The sequence below is a fragment of the Pezoporus flaviventris genome, unplaced genomic scaffold (assembly GCF_033815535.1).
Source record: "Pezoporus flaviventris isolate CSIRO_AGI_PZ_B2104156 unplaced genomic scaffold, CSIRO_AGI_Pfla_v1 ptg000149l, whole genome shotgun sequence".
Lineage (NCBI taxonomy): Eukaryota > Metazoa > Chordata > Aves > Psittaciformes > Psittacidae > Pezoporus > Pezoporus flaviventris.
Window position 1 is genome coordinate 201,846 of NW_026892697.1, and position 16,825 is coordinate 218,670.

Genomic DNA, 16,825 nt, shown 5'->3' on the forward strand with positions numbered 1-16,825 from the left:
GTTTCCAGCCACCCGGTGGTTGCTTCCACCATGGTAAGCACATGGCGCTTGCCTTGGCGGGTTGTCGGCAGTGTGATATAGTCAATCTGCCAGTCCTCCCCATATTTATACTTCAACCATCGTCCTCCATACCAAAGAGGCTTTAACTGCTTGGCTTGTTTAATTGCAGCACATGTTTCACACTCATGAATAACCTGGGCAATAGTGTCCATTGTTAAGTGCACCCCTCGATCACGGGCCCATCTATATGTTGCATCTCTGCCCTGATGGCCTGAAGTGTCATGGGCCCACCGGGCCAAAAATAATTCACCTTTATGTTGCCAATCTAAGTCCATCTGAGCCACTTCAATCTTAGCCGCTTTATCCACTTGTTGGTTGTTCTGGTGTTCCTCAGTGGCCCGACTCTTGGGTACACGGGCATCTACATGACGTACCTTCACCACCAGGATCTGCACCCGGGCAGCAATATCTTTCCACAGTGCAGCAGCCCAGATGGGTTTACCTCTGTGTTGCCAGTTGCTCTGCTTCCATTGCTTCAACCACCCCTACAGGGCATTTGCCACCATCCGTGAGTCAGTATAGAGATAAAGTACTGGCCACTTTTCTCGTTCAGCAATGTCCAGGGCCAGCTGGATGGCTTTCACCTCGGCAAACTGACTCGATTCACCCTCTCCGTCAGCAGTTTCTGCAACTTGTCGTCCAGGACTCCATACAGCTGCCTTCCATCTCCGATGCTTGCCCACAATACGGCAAGAGCCACCAGTAAACAAGGCATACTGCTTTTCACTTTCTGACAGTTTATTATATGGTGGGGCCTCTTCAGCGCGCACCACCTCCTCCTTTGGTGACATTCCAAAATCTTTGCCATCTGGCCAGTCCATGATGACTTCTAGAATGCCTGGACGACTGGGATTTCCTATTCGAGTTTGTTGTGTAATTAGTGCAGCCCATTTACTCCATGTAGCATCAGTTGCATGATGTGTAGAGGAGACCCTGCCTTTGAACATCCAGCCCAGCACGGGCAACCGGGGTGCCAGGAGGAGCTGTGCTTCAGTGCCAATCACTTCCGAAGCAGCTCGAACCCCTTCATAGGCTGCCAGTATCTCTTTCTCAGTTGGGGTATAGCTGGCCTCAGATCCTTTATATCCCCGACTCCAAAAGCCGAGGGGTCGACCTCGAGTCTCCCCTGGAGCTTTCTGCCAGAGGCTCCAGGTAGGACCGTTCTCCCCAGCTGCAGTGTACAGTACATTTTTTACATCTGGTCCGGTCCGGACTGGTCCAAGGGCTACTGCGTGAACTATCTCGCGTTTAATTTGCTCAAAGGCTTGTTGCTGCTCAGGGCCCCATTTAAAATCATTCTTCTTCCGGGTCACATGATAGAGAGGGCTTACAATCAAACTATAATTTGGGATGTGCATTCTGCAGAACCCCACTGCACCCAAGAAAGCTTGCGTTTCTTTCTTATTAGTTGGTGGAGACATTGCTGTTATCTTGTTGATCACATCTGTGGGGATCTGTCTACGTCCATCTTGCCATTTTATTCCCAAAAATTGAATCTCCTGTGCAGGTCCCTTGACCTTACTCCGTTTTATGGCAAAACCGGCTTTCAGCAGGATTTGGATTATTTTCCTCCCTTTCTCAAAGACTTCTTCCGCTGTATCGCCCCACACAATAATGTCATCAATGTATTGCAGGTGTTCTGGAGCTTGCCCCTGTTCCAGTGCAGTCTGGATCAGTCCGTGGCAAATGGTAGGGCTGTGTTTCCACCCCTGGGGCAGTCGGTTCCAAGTGAACTGGACACCCCTCCAAGTAAAAGCAAACTGTGGCCTGCACTCTGCTGCCAAAGGAATGGAGAAAAATGCATTGGCAATATCAATCGTGGCATACCACTTGGCTGCCTTTGACTCTAGTTCATACTGAAGTTCTAGCATGTCCGGTACGGCAGCACTCAGTGGTGGTGTGACTTCATTCAGGCCACGATAGTCTACTGTTAGTCTCCATTCTCCATTAGACTTTCACACTGGCCATATGGGGCTATTAAAGGGTGAGCGGTTCTTGCTGATCACCCCCTGACTCTCCAGTCTACGGATCAGCTGATGGATGGGAATCAGGGAGTCTCGGTTGGTGCGATATTGCCGCCGGTGCACTGTTGTGGTCGCAATTGGCACTTGGTGTTCTTCAACTTTCAGCAACCCCACAACAGAAGGATCCTCTGAGAGACCAGGCAAGGTGGACAGCTGCTCAATTTCCTCAGTCTCCAAAGCAGCAATACCAAAAGCCCATTGCTACCCTTTTGGGTCTTTGCAGTACCCTCTCTTGAGGTAGTCTATGCCGAGGATGCATGGAGCCTCTGGACCAGTCACAATAGGGTGCTTTTGCCATTCCCTCCTAGTTAGGCTGATTTCAGCCTCCAGAGCAGTCAACTCTTGGGATCCTCCTGTCACTCCAGAAATATAGATGGGTTCCACCCCTTGACAGCTTGATGGCATCAGGGTACACTGTGCACCGGTATCTACTAGAGCCTTATACTTGTGTGGGACTGATGTGCCAGGCCATCTGATCCACACAGTCCAGTAAATCCGATTGTCCCCTACCTCCGCCTGGCTGGAGGCAGGGCCTCTCTAATGGTCATCACAGCATTGGACACTTAAATCAGGGTAAAAGGGATTATTCTTCGTTATCATTGAATTGCTGAGGTGAGTACCTCAAGAGAGGACACCTTCAACACCGGAGCGGGGGGGAGATCAGCGTCCAGGAGCCTCAACTCAGAGCGATAAGAGCCACGAAGGGAGCCTCAAGTCCTTGAGAGGACCTGCCCAGGACCCGGCAGCTCAGCTTACACGAGCAGCTGACTCACACGGGGCAGAGCCTGAAGCAGTGACACCAACCCTGACTGGTTAAAAACTTGCCCCAGGGAGTGCGAGCGACCAGGAGCGTGGCGAACTGAGTGGGCAAACAGAGCGGGTCAAGGCAATTTGCGCTGCAGTTTGTGCGGGCAGGCGAGCGGGATGCTGAGCACTCATCGTATGAGCAGGGCCCGGTCAGGGAGCTCTGCTCTGGCTGCCCCGGCGGTGGCAGCGTAGGCACCCAGACAGAGCCGATGAGAGGGGAGGCTGCAGTGCAGAGCTCGGGGTGCAGAGAGTGCCTGCACTGGTCTGGTGAGGGGAGGGTGCACAATGGGCAGGGCTGCACCCGGTGCTCCCTGGTAGAGGTCCTCCTGCAGCAGGGGCTGAGCTGGGGGATGCTGTTAATAGACTGTGAGATGTCAGGGAAGCTGAGAGGAAGCAGGAATGCTTGTCCCACGCCCAAACTGTGCAGGGGCCTCGAGCTTCACCTGTAGCTCATGAAGACAAGAAGGAGGCCGTTAACCTGGGAAGCTGGGAATTAATGACAAAAAAAACAACAAATAAAGTAGGAAAAGGACAATCAAAAGCAAGGGGCTTCCCCCTAAATCTGTTGTCCCCATGCAGAACCGCTTTGTTGTCCTGCAGGGGGCTAATGACAAAGAAACAGCTGGCTGATGCACTGGTAAAAAAGATCTCTACTGGTGCTGCCAGGAAAAAGTGGTGGGTCATAGTAGTAGGGGACTCTACAATGAAAGGGACAGAAGCACTCGTCTGTCGGCCTGACCCCATCTCAAGGGAGGTGTGTTGCCTACCAGGGGCACGGATCAGGGATGTGACAGAGAGGCTGCCTGCTCTAGTAAGTCCCATGGACTGTTACCCACTTCTAGTGATACATGTGGGTGCTAGGGATATAGATAGTAGTACCCTGGGGAACATAAAGAAGGACTACAGGCTTTTAAGAAAAGACAGGCCCGACAGGCAGGGAGGGGGGGTTGCCCTTTATGTTAGGGATAGGCTGGAGAGTATGGAACTCTGTCTGGGGACAGGGGAGCAGTCCACAGAGAGTTTGTGGGTCAGGGTTAAAGGGAATATAGCTATGGGAGACATTACCGTGGGGATCTGTTACAGACCGCCTGATCAAGGAGAACCTGTGGATCAAGTGCTCTATAGACAGATAGGAAAAGCTTCACACCCACAGGCCCTTGTTCTCATGGGTGACTTCAACCACCCTGACATCTGTTGGAATGACGGTACGGCCCGGCACAAGCACTCCAGGAGGTTCCTCGATTGTGTGGAAGACAACTTCCTTCTGCAAGTAATAGAGGAACCAACGAGGAGAGGTGCCGTGCTTGACCTCATGCTCACCAACAGGGAAGGGCTCGTTGGAAATGTGACGCTCCAGGGCAGCCTTGGATGCAGCGATCATGAGATGGTCAAATTTGAGATCCTCAGGAAAGTGAGGATAGCACGCAGCAAGCTCACTGCCCTGGACTTCAAAAGAGCAGATTTGGCCTCTTCAGGAACCTGCTTAGTAAGGTTCCATGGGATATAGCCCTAGGGGGCAAGGAGGTGCAAGATTCTTGGTTAATATTCAAGGATCACCTGCAAGCTTGCTGATGACACCAAGCTGTGTGATTCGGTTGATACCCTGGAGGAAAGGAATGCCATCCAGAGGGACCTCAACAAGCTTGTGAGGTGGGCTGATGGCAACCTCATGAAGTTTAACCATGCCAAGTGCATGGTCCTATACTTGGGTCGGAGCAGTCCCAGGCACAGCTATAGGTTGGGTAGTGAAGGGATTCAGAGCAGCCCTGTGGAGAAGGACTTGGGGGTGTTGTTCAATGAGAAAATGAACATGAGCCGGCTTCAGTGGGCGCTCGCAGCCCAGAAACCAACCGTATCCTGGGCTGCATCAAAAGGAGCATGACCAGCAGGGCGAAGGAGGTGATCCTGCCCCTCTCCTCTGCTCTTGTGAGACCTCACCTGGAGCATTGTGTGCAGTTCTGGTGTCCTCAACATAAAAGGGACATGGAACTGTTGGAACAAGTCCAGAGAAGGGCCACGAGGATGATCAGGGGACTGGAGCACCTCCCTTATGAATATAGGAATGAGAAAGTTGGGGCTGTTCAGCCTGGAGAAGAGAAGGCTGTGTGGAGACCTCAGAGCAGCCTTCCAGTATCTGAAGGGGGCCTATAGGGATGCTGGGGAGGGACTCTTAATTCGGGACTCCATTGACAGGACAAGGAGTAACGGGTTCAAGCTTAAACAGGGGAGGTTTAGACTGGATCTAAGGAGGAAATTCTTTCCTGTGAGGGTGATGAGGCACTGGAATAGGTTGCCCAGGGAGGTTGTGAATGCTCCATCCCTGGCAGTGTTCAAGGCCAGGCTGGACGAGGCCTTGGGTGATATGGTTTAGTGTGAGGTGTCCCTGCCCATGGCAGGGGGGCTGGAACTGAATGATCTTAAGGTCCTTTCCAACCATAACTATTCTATGATTCTATGAGGATTTGTCCCAGAGGCTGTGGAGCCTCCACCCATGGACATGTTCAGAAGTTGCCTGAATGAGGCCAGGAGCAACCTGATGCGGCCATGGCTAGCATGACCATGACTAGTCACTGATGTGACTATGACCAGCAGGACATAGTTATGGCTCACAAAGGACATCTAGGAGGTCTCTGTTCCTATGACTGGCAAATTATACACATAAACACATATGTATGTGTGTATATATATCAAAACACAATATTAAATGTATCCTAAACTATATATTTATATATAGCACAGTATATTCTTGTGTTAAATGTCAACACCAACACACACAATACTAATTTTCCTTGCCTCAGTTTAGTTGGGGTCTCAGGGGTTCGTAGGGTGGGGAGGGCCCAGATGCTGTGGGCTTTTCCCAAGATCTAAATGGATGAACTGATGTTTTAATGCAGTTATGGAGCCCTGGGATATCGTGCCTGAGTCAAGTAAGTGAAATGCAAATTCTTCAACAGGTCTCTGTTTGGAACCGGGCTGCTGATTTAAATCACAGTCAAATTGGGCTTTGCCACCTCTATTCAGGCAGCTGTGGAACTTCACCCTTTCAGTTTTCCTCCTCCAGTTCTGCCTTTCTCAAAGCCTTTAAGAGAAGCTCTAAGGAGTTTTCTAATTTATACCCAGAGTGGTTTGTTAAAAACAAAGGCAAGAATGTTATCAGTAGAATTTGCCGCAGGAGAGTTGCACCTTGGTTTGAGGCAATGGGGATTAGAGAAATCCAAAGAGAACATGGAAACACACCAGGACCCTGAAACAACGGGAAAATCAAAGGTAATGAAAAAACCCAATCATAAGTCTTTATTTCCTATGCAAGAAGTCATTCCTGGCACAAATTGCAGCTCCCCCATATCTTGGTTGCTATAAAATCGCAATGCCACCAGGGAAAACAGTCACCACAGGGTTTCCCCACACACCCAAAACTTCCCTATTTCTTTAGCAGCTCCTCACTCAGAGGTGAGAGATGTCTGTTGATCCAGTTGTGTTAACAAGCTCCTCTGGGAATGGATTTGGAGCTGATGGGCTGATAGGAAGGAGAAGGCTTGGCTGAGTCCTGGATGGAGATTTTCCACCTGTGGTCACTTGAGTTGTGGCATCACCAGTGGGAAAAACACTCTTTAATCCAGGGGAAAATAACCCAAACAGGGATGTGACCCTGGCCAGCACTAAGGAATAAATCTTTATTTTTTTTATACTTTCTTCTTTATTTATACTTTATTCTTTATCCTTTACATTTTATTTCTTATTATATATATATTTATTATATATATATAATATATATTCTTATTCTTTACTCTAATTTACTAAAGTTACCATCCTGAAGCTGACTCTTACTGTTGCCAGCAGGACATGACAGTATCCACATATGCCTGCTCTTTAGATGCCCATTTCCCCTTCAAAGCTGCATTTCATCTACTTCTGAAGAAAATTCATTCCTTTTTCTATGGGATTTTTGTTCCTTCTTGGTACCATTGCTCTCTGTGGTCACCTCCAAGAGGTGCAAAATTGTCACAGGAGTCCCTCTAGGTATCGAAAGGCAGAAGTTTTGAAATAAGTGGCTAGAAACTCATGGATCGGGATTTCTTATACAACACCACCACCGATTGGACGTTGCTGGGAATATCCACTCCTTTTTCTTTAAGATAAAAACTTTTTCTTACGTCCTTGGAAGCTTTGGGTAGCCAAGTGGCTTGTTCTTACTCAAGAAACTGAGAAATTATAGATAAATAAACTAAGGCCATCATGTTGTCTCTACAGTTGGCTGATCCTATGTAGACAGTTTATTTCCTGACCCTGTTAAAGCAATGTCAGATAGTTTAACAGCTTCAAAGTCCCCTCACATTTAGAAATGATGCTTTAAACCCCACTTTTCCTAGTGCAGTTCTTGGCTGAGGCTTCAGGTTGTATAAAATGTAGATTATTGTAGAATCATAGAGTGGTTTGGGTTGGAAAGGAGCTTGGTTCCAACCCCCTGCCATGGTCAGGGACACTACACGCTAGACCATGTCACCCAACACTCTGTCCAACCTGGCCTTGAACACTGCCAGGGATGGGGCAGCCACAGCTTCTCTGGGGACCCTGTGCCAGTGCCTCAGCACCCTCACAGGGAAGAGCTTCTTTGTTATCTGTAACCTGAACTCCCCCTGTTTCAGTTCGAACCCATCACCCCTTGTCCTGTCACTACAGTCCCTGATGAAAAGTCTCTCTCCAGCATCCTTGTAGCCCCCTTCAGACACTGGAAGCTGCTCTGAGGTCTCCACACAGCTTCTCCATGCTCAGCAGCCCCAATGTTCTCAGCCTGGCTCCATACAGGAGCTGCTCCAGCCCCTGAGCGTCCTCGTGGCCTCCTTTGGACTTGATCCATGTCCTCCTGATGTTGAGGATATCAAATTCACTCTGCATTTAAATGCTTTTTTCATTAAATAGTCTGGGCTATCCATACACAATTTGAAGTGCTAATTCGTGGTGTTTGAAATGATTCGTTTCTCCATCAGTTGTTTCCTACAGATTCACAGATCCCTCTAAGAAAGTATCCCCACTGTGCATCTTTACTCCTGACAAAGTCATCCCAGATTTTATAATGAAAGCAAACAAAAACACATCAGATCTCAAATCAGGTAAGGTCTCAACCTTTATCCCAGGTAGGTGAAGGATTTAATTCCTTGTTGTTGATGTATGTAAATCACACCCATCACCACCTAAATAATCCCAGGGGAGCAGCTGGGCTTATTTAGGTGCTCTCTGATGCTGAATTAAATGGGTGAGGATGCCTAAACAGTAACCAAGTTCCTGGGTTACTGGTGGATCCATCCTGGTAACCTGCATGGGGTAGGAAACCCACCTTTTGTTACAGAGCATTAAGTGCTAGGCAGGAATAGCCAGGGTCATTCCCTACTAGGGCTTTCTGGGAGTAAAGAGGTGACTTCTGTCCTTTCCTGGAAGACCCTGCAGCCAACTCTCATCTTTGGGAGCACAGTAATGGAAGCATTTCTGATTGAAAAGTAAAGGCAGCTGCATCAAAATGAAAAAGAAGTTGTGCTTTAATTTTTCCTTCTAAGTAACAGCATGAACTGAGATAAAGGAGAGCTGGATTTCACCTACACAGAGGGTTGAACACTTCCAAGAGTGCTTCTCAAGAGGTAATCTTGTTTTTGAATACGGATATGACACACTACATACTGCTATGTACTAAACCACCTCTGGGGATTTTTGAAGGCTGGATAAAACTCTTAAAGGGGCTGATATTGTTCAAATAAGACCTTCTGGTGCCATTAATTTTAAAACCTGTTGGGTGTATCCTGACCTGGCTCTTGGGAGCCCTTTGGGCTGACCCTTGCCTGGTCTGACAGCTCCCTGGCGGTTAATGTGTAATCCCCTGACTTGTTTTACCCCTGGCTCTGTGAATACCACAAAGGACAAGGCTCTGGAAGGATGGGTAGATGCTGCATGGGAGAAGACAGGCAGCATTACCCTTCTAGCTGGAGCCTGGAGAAGCTGGGAGTATTAAAACCCATTTCAAGTGGATCTGAGAGCAAAGAGGAAGAAATCCCTGATATGAAAACCCTGCTTTGTCCTGTGGCATCCACAGTATCCACAGGCCTTGTAGCAAACCTTCCCTCCTCTGCTTTATTTCAGGGCAGCAGAAACCATCCCCTTGAGGAATCAGAGGGATGCTGGTGCTGTGAGCATGGGGCTCTTTTGCTTCATATTTTAAACGATCTTTTTCTTCTCTCATTAGACAGTTTGTGCTGTAAGACTCTCGAAAGAGCAGGTAACCAAGCAGTGTGTTATGACTTTATATATCTGGCACCTTCCCCTTGCTCCTGTACTGAGATCTTGAGGATAACATCCACTATGATGGCTTTGGACTGCCAGACTGGAAATCGAGATGAGTTCTTAGGCAGAAGCTCTTCTCTGTGAAGGTGCTGAGGCGCTGGCACAGGGTGCCCAGAGAAGCTGTGGCTGCCCCATTCCTGGCAGTGTTCAAGGTCAGGTTCGATGGGGCTTGGAGCAAGCTTCTCCAGTGGAAGGTGTCCCTGCCACGGGAAGGGTTGGCGCGGGATGAGCTTTAAGGTCCCTTCCAACACAAACTACTCTGGGATTCTATGGTTCCATGAGAGCAAGGTAACTGCTAACTAACCAGGAGGTTATGCTGCAAGGTTTGCTTGGCTGTAGGATCATAACAGCATCTGGATGTTCTCCTATCCATAATGTCAAGAGTTACATCTTGGATAATACTAGCAACAGTCTGCTTGGTGAGTCCTAGGGCAGCTTGTTGAAAGCTTGGCCAAAAAGCAAGATCTTACCAATTGGAGTAGGAAAGCCACAAATGGAGGTCCTTTCCCCAGGAATACAGGGATAAATGTTCAGTTAACTCTTCAGCAGAGTGTGGGCCCACAACCTGCATGGATAATATCTAAACAAAGTGAGCAAGGTATGGGTTTTTAGTTTAATTTTTCTCCATTCCAGTGAGCATGCTCAAGCTGCAGGGAGATGTGATCGCTGGGAGGAAGTTGTCATGTATAGCACAAGCTGCACCCTTAGACACATCCCAGGTTTCATATCTGCCCTTGGATCACGTCAGACCAAGCACTTGGTTTGTCAAGCAAGAAAAAGCAAGGGTGAGCCTTTGTTAATTGTGAGCTTCAGGTCAGTTCTCCCCTGGCAGGAGATGTGTGTGTCTGGGCAGGTGGATGCTGCCTCAGGGGGAGGATTGAGCCCCAGACCCAAACAGTTTGATTTTCATTACTTGGGTCACATCTTCCAGCTCCGTGGTGATGGCTCAGGAGCTGCTTTGCCTCCGGCATCTCTATGTGAGCAGTGAAAAGCAGCTCTAAATCCCCATTAATAACACCAGGAGACCACATGTGTTGCTCACAGGACATCTGAACTGAGGAGTCTGGCTCTGGAGGGGGAGCTCACCCCTTCAGCAAAAGGTCATCAAATAATGATGACTCTTAAGCATGGCTCTGCTTGTCAGATACCAGCCACGCACACTCCTGCTTTGCTCTCTGGTGTAACTCTGTCAAGTGATGATTAACGTTAGGCAGGAAAAATCAATGAAGATTTATTCTACCTGTCGTAAGCTGTGATATTAGGAGCTGCTGATTTCTCCCAGGCAGAATTTATGTTTGATCAAGCCTGAATGTATCTTTTGTCTCCAAGTTAGGCATCGTGTCTAAAGCAAAGTGGGGTGAGAAATCCTGGCTCTGCACCATCCTACCCTAAGGAAAACCACATTTGCTCTCAAAGAGCTCCTCCTGGGTCACAGAGAACAGCTATTTATTCCTCATGTACTCACACTGGACTGGCAGCACCCAAAAGATGAGAAATAATTCCCACGAGTGCTACGTGCTGGCTGCTATGGCTTACGATCACTACATGGCCATTTTTAACCCCCTTCTCCTACTCCATGGTCATGTCCCAAAGGCTTTGCACTGGGTTGTTGGCTGGTGCCTTCTTACCTGGCGTGATCAGCTCTACCATACACATGGTTTCCATATCTCGTCTCCCGTTCTGTTGGTCCAAGACGATCAATCACTTCTTCTGTGATGGACCACCACTGCTAGCCCTCTCCTGCTCTGACACCCCTTCCATCGAGGTGATGGTTGCTGCCGTGGTGGGGTTCAAGGTACTGAGCACCACAGTCTTCATCCTCATCTCCTACTTGTTGGTCCTTTCCATTGTCATGCAGATGCAGTCTGTGGTTGGTCAACGCAAAGCTTTCTCCACCTGTGCCTCTCACTTCATCTCCATTGCTTTGTACTACGGCAGCTCCCTCTTCATGTACCTGCGCCCTAGGCCCCGGCAGTCCTCAAAGCATGATGAGGTGGTCTCCATGCTGTACTCTGTGGCTGTCCCCATGCTGAATCCACTCATCTACAGCCTAAGAAATGCAGATATGAAGAACGCCATGAGGACAGCAAAAAGTAGAGTCTTCTCCTCTTTGTCCATTCATGGTTCCTAGTCAGCTGAAAGGAGAGCACTACCCTGCCCTGGTGAGAAGCAGCAGGATGGATATTGCACCTTCAAGGATGGTTCGATATTGCACCTTGATGAGGATGGTTGGATATAGCACCTTCAAGTATGCTTGGATATAGCACCTGCACAAAGAAGGGACTAAACATACTTGGAAGCATGACAGCTGGAAAACACACTTCTCCTTAAACCAAGGCTACATTCTGTGCTGGCATGGACAGGACTTTCTCTGGCTGCAGCCTGAGACCTGACAGTGACTGTGTACTGGAAAGAAAGTTGTTGTCCAAAGTGATTGTCACTTAAATATTACTTGAAATTAATATATTTTATTATTTAAATGTTATTAAACATAACAATAAACTTTATTTCAGGCTTCAGAGTGCAAAAGGGAGAAGGTAGGTGGCGGCTTTGCCCAGCTGGCATCAAACCAGCAGATATCTAAGCTCATGTTTTATATTAGCAAATGATTTCTGGTGTTATTTCTGGTTTTAAGGAAATATTAACTGGTATTTCCAGGTATTTCAACTCCAGCCCACAAGGTTTGGTCACGTGAAATGACAGAGGGGATATTGAGGTGAGCTCTTAGGCAGAAGCTCTTCCCTGTGAGGGTGCTGAGGCGCTGGCACAGGGTGCCCAGAGAACCTGAGGCTGTCGCATCCTTGCCAGTTTTCAAGGCCAGGTTGGACACAGGGGCTTGGAGCAAGCTGCTCTAGTGGAAGGGGTCCAAGCCCATGGCAGGGGTTGGAGCTGGATGAGCTTTAAGGTCCTTTCCAACACAAACTAGGATGCGATTGTATGAAATAAAGCTTTGACAGTCTGTTGGTCAACAAAGCCCTTGTGCTAAATGGGGAAAAGTCATATCTGAGCCTCTGCTCTGCTGCGAATTTAAGTAGGGGGGTAAAGAGCCTGAGTGCTTTTAGGAGGGAGGATCCAATGCTTTTGACCAAAGTGTTGTACAATCACTAGTCAAGTGTATGGAAATAAATGCACCTGATGGAAAGGACTCCTCATGACCAGCACAAACCATCTACACAGAGGATGCTTTGTTGTGCTTGTTTTCAGCTCCCTTCAATGCAATATTAGATGATCTCTGTGAATGTAAAGGGCTTCCTCAGGGAAATACTGAAAGGAAGATGTATGTGACAGATGGGGAAATACAAAGCAAAGTGTCCTGGGCCTGTCTTCCTGGGTAGGTCTCTGCAGGAGAACTGGTCTTGGAGGTGCTGATGCAGCCAGAAGGAGTCTGGGGAGAGAGGAATTGAGAGGTTGTTTTGCTGATCAAGTCAAACTAATTATCCGATGGAGGAGGGTCCTTTGGGAGAACAGTTTGCACAACACAAGCCTCTGAGGTAATGCTTCCTGTGAGATAAAACCCCTCCACCAGCCAGCCTGGAGCATCCTGCTCCCAAGCATCTCTCCTTCAACCCATCGCATGGTCTCCAGGAGGAGCTGCAGGCACTGCATCCACCACCACCTTCCTCTTTAACCAAGCAGGTACAAAAGGGTTTGATGGGTGGTGGGTCCAGTTTGACCCTGGTCTTGCTGCCTCTCACATGCTTGATGACATGTTGAAATTCACTCTTCTTCAGGGACTGTATTGATAGGGCAAGGGGTGATGGGTTTAAACTGAAACAGAGAAATTCAGGTTGGAAATAAGGAAGAAGCTCTTCCCTGTGAGGGTGCTGAGGCGCTGGCACAGGGTGGCCAGAGAAGCTGTGGCTGCCCCATCCCTGGCAGTGTTCATGGCCAGGCTGGACACAGGGGCTTGGAGCAAGCTGCTCTGGTGGAAGGTGTGCCTGCCCGTGGCAGGGTTTGGAGCTGTGTGAGCTTTAATTTCCCTTCAACCCAAACCATTCTGTGATAACCCATGGTGTGAATAAAAGTGCCCTAGTATGCCTAAAAACACCAATATTCCTGACCCCATCTACAACAGATTTAGCAATATTTTAGCATGAGAATATCCAAGCTAAAGCCTTAAAATTTTGGTTTATATATGGTATGTTTTGTGTTTTACACCCTTAGGTGGATATTTGGGTTGGTCATAGGAAGCTCACTGCATTCCCAGCAAAGCTCTGCTGGAGCCAAGTCCACTGCTTTCCCTTAACATTATGCAGGGTGGGGGTTCTTCAAAAGCAGATAAACTTAGAACTTAAAGCAAATTTCAAGTACATGGCTTTGTGTGGTGTTGAAAAGGATGCAGCACAAGTAATGAAGCTACAGAAGAGCACTGATCCACTCTGAAAAATACAAAAAAGGGAGAAAAATAATCCTTAAAATTCCCAGAAATCAGTGAAGAAAATACAACATCTTTTCTGTTTTCCACATTTTGTGATGTACTTATTTGGTTTTATTGTATTACGTTTGGATAGACATGATGTTTCTCGCTGTTTCTTTAGTGATGTGTATATCAATCATGGTAGAATTATTCTCTTTTAATTTCAGGCTGTGTAATGAGCTCCTTCACCTCTTTGACTTCAGATCTTGAGTTACAGACAGAAATACACCATTACAAATATACCATTTTCCATTGCATTTACTTTGTGGATTAAACTCCAACTAAACTTCCACATCATTTCTCTTGTAGGGATGTATTTCAGTGGTTCCTTTCATTTCAATCCAAATCCATCAACTTGTTGAAATGACAGATACAGGAAACCTCACGGTTCTCTCCGGCTTCATCCTTCTGGGTTTCTCTGATGCCCCAGAGCTACAAACCACCATATTCACAGTCTTCTTATCTCTCTATGTTTTCATGGTGCTGGGGAACCTGACGATGATCCTGCTGATCAACACTGACCCCCACCTCCACATCCCCATGTACTTCTTCCTGACTCACTTATCTTGCATGGATGTTTGCCTTTCCTCCGCTATCATCCCAAAAGCTCTGGAGACCTTCCTGCTGGGGAGAAGCCACATCTCCTTTTGGGGTTGCTTTGCCCAGATGTATATTTTCGTGGCTCTACTTGTCTGTGAGTGCTTCCTGCTTGGGGTAATGGCTTACGACCGATACATGGCTGTGTGCAAGCCCCTGCTCTACACCACTACCATGACCAGGGCGCGTTGCTATGGCATGATGGTGCTGGTGTACACCATCGGGTTCCTCACCTCCCTGGTGCACATCACACTGGCAGGGAGGTTGTCCTTCTGTCAGGCCAGGAGCATCAACCACTTCTTCTGTGAGCTGCCCACCCTCCTGCAGCTCTCCTGCTCAGACACAAGCACAAATGAGGTCTTGCAGGTTTACAGCACTGTGTTTATTGCCATGGTCTCTCCTGATGATCCTGGTGTCCTACACCTACATCCTCCACACCGTCCTGCAGATCCCTTTGGCCACGAGGAGGCTGAAGGTCTTCTCTACCTGCACCTCCCACTTGGCTGCCATCACCATCTTCTACGCACCCGCGATCCTCACCTACGTCCAGCCTCATGAGGCATCCTCATGGGATCAGGCAAAGCTGGTGTCGCTGTGTTACTGCATCCTCACCCCAACCCTCAACCCCCTCATCTACAGCCTGAGGAACAAGGAGGTGAAGGGGGCTCTGAGGAGGCTGTGGGAGAGAAAGCTGCTGCCACATCTAGGCAGGGTTTGAAAGCACATTTGGAGCCCTTCAGTACTGTGGAGGTAAGGAAGGAATATGTGGAATATGTGATTATGGAATTGAGCATTACTGGCCATTATTGGTCATTCTTGCTCACTACTGGTCATTATTACAGCAAGTGCAGGGTATGGAAGCCAACACAACGAATGGTTCTCTTCAAACAGCTTCAGGTTGTTTTAAGCGAGGCCTGAGCCTTCAGTAATTCATCCAAATAAGTATCAGGTATTTAATAGCAGGCCTGAGAGAGCACCATGTGTTTTGTGTCTAAATTGTGCTAAATGAAATTAGAGCCCACAAAAAGGAGGCTCAGGCTTGAGGTAAGGCACTGACCACTGTCTCCACTGCCTACTTTATAAGCATTTCCTCAATGATGAACTGGTGGAAGGTCAAGAGGATTTGATACAGCTCTGGTGTCCCCAACACAAGGAGGACATGGAGCTGCTAGAGCAAGTCCAGAGATGCAACAGGTATGCTCAGGGGCTAGAGCACCTCCCGTATGGGGCCAGGCTGAGAACATTGGGGCTGTGCAGCCTGGAGAAGAGAATCTGCTTGGAGACCTCAGAGCAGCTTCCAGTATCTGAAGGGGACTACAAGAAACCTGCAGGAGGGCTTTGGCCAAGGGCCTGCAGGGACAGGCCAAGGGGAATGGCTTGAAGCTGCCCGAGGGGAGACTGAGATGAGCTCTTTGGCAGAAGCTCTTCCCTGTGAGGGTGCTGAGGTGCTGGTACAGGGTGCCCAGAGAAGCTGTGGCTGCCCAATCCCTGGCAGTGTTCAAGGGCAGGTTGGACACAGGGGCTTGAAGTAAGCTGCTCTAGTGGAAGGTGTCCTTGTCTGTGGCAAGTGTTGGAGCTGGAGGAGCTTTAAGTTCCCTTCCAACACAAACCAGGCTGGGATTCTGTGAAATAAAGCTCTGACAGTCTGTTGGTCAACAAAGCCTTTGTGCTAAATGGGGACAAGTCATATCTGAGCCTCTGCTCTGCTGCGAATTTAAGTAGGGGTGTAAAGAGCCTGAGTGCAGGTGAGAGGGAGGATCAGGGGTCTTCCTCTTCCCTGAGTACCCAAGGTGCTGCTTGCCTGGCTATCTTGACGAAGCTGATGGAGCAAGTACGGTACCCACCTGTCCTGGGTTCAGCAGTAGCAGTCATGTTTCTCCTCCTTGGTAGCTGGTGCAGTGCAGTGTTTTGACTTTCGGCTCGGGAGCAGAGCTGATAGAGATGTTTTGGTTTGGCCAAGGACTTTGTGAGCCTCATGCTCTGCCAGGGAGGAGGGGAAGCCGGGAGGAAGCAGAGACAGGACACCTGACCCAAACTGACCAAAGAGCTATTCCATACCACAGCACGTCATGCCCAGGATGTAACTGGGAGTTAGCCGGAAGGGCTGGGAGACTGCAAGGTTGGAGGAGGTATCGGTCGGAGCTTGGTCGGGCTTGGGGGGCGAGTTATCGGTCAGCGGGTGGTGAGGTGTTGTATTCTGTTCCCTTGTTATTTCCTTTATCATTATTATCATTGGTGGTAGCAGTAGTGATTTGTGTTATACCTTAGTTACTAAACTGTTCTTATCTCAACCCGTGGGAGTTGCATTCTTTTGATTCTCCTCTCCGTCCCTCCGAGAGCAGGGGGAGGGCAAGAAAGGGGGGGAAGTGAGCGAACGAATTACCTGAGTGGGTTTAAACCACGACACCACCTGTCTGCATCTGGGACTTGAAGCTGCATTATTCACCCTGCACAAGCACACCCAGGTATTCTCAGTGCCTCTTTCTGGATTCATGTAGTTCTTTTCAATAACCTTTGAATTATATTATTCTTCTTTTCTAAATTAGGTTGAGGGTTATTCCTCCCTCTGTTATATTGATTTTCCCAGTCC

At 48.4% G+C, this 16,825-nt stretch overlaps 1 pseudogene; it reads left to right on the forward strand.

Annotated features, from left to right (window-relative positions):
- Positions 1 to 10,989: 10,989 nt before the first annotated feature.
- Positions 10,990 to 14,860, forward strand: LOC133283038 (olfactory receptor 8I2-like; annotated as a pseudogene).
- The last annotated feature ends 1,965 nt before the right edge of the window (positions 14,861 to 16,825 follow it).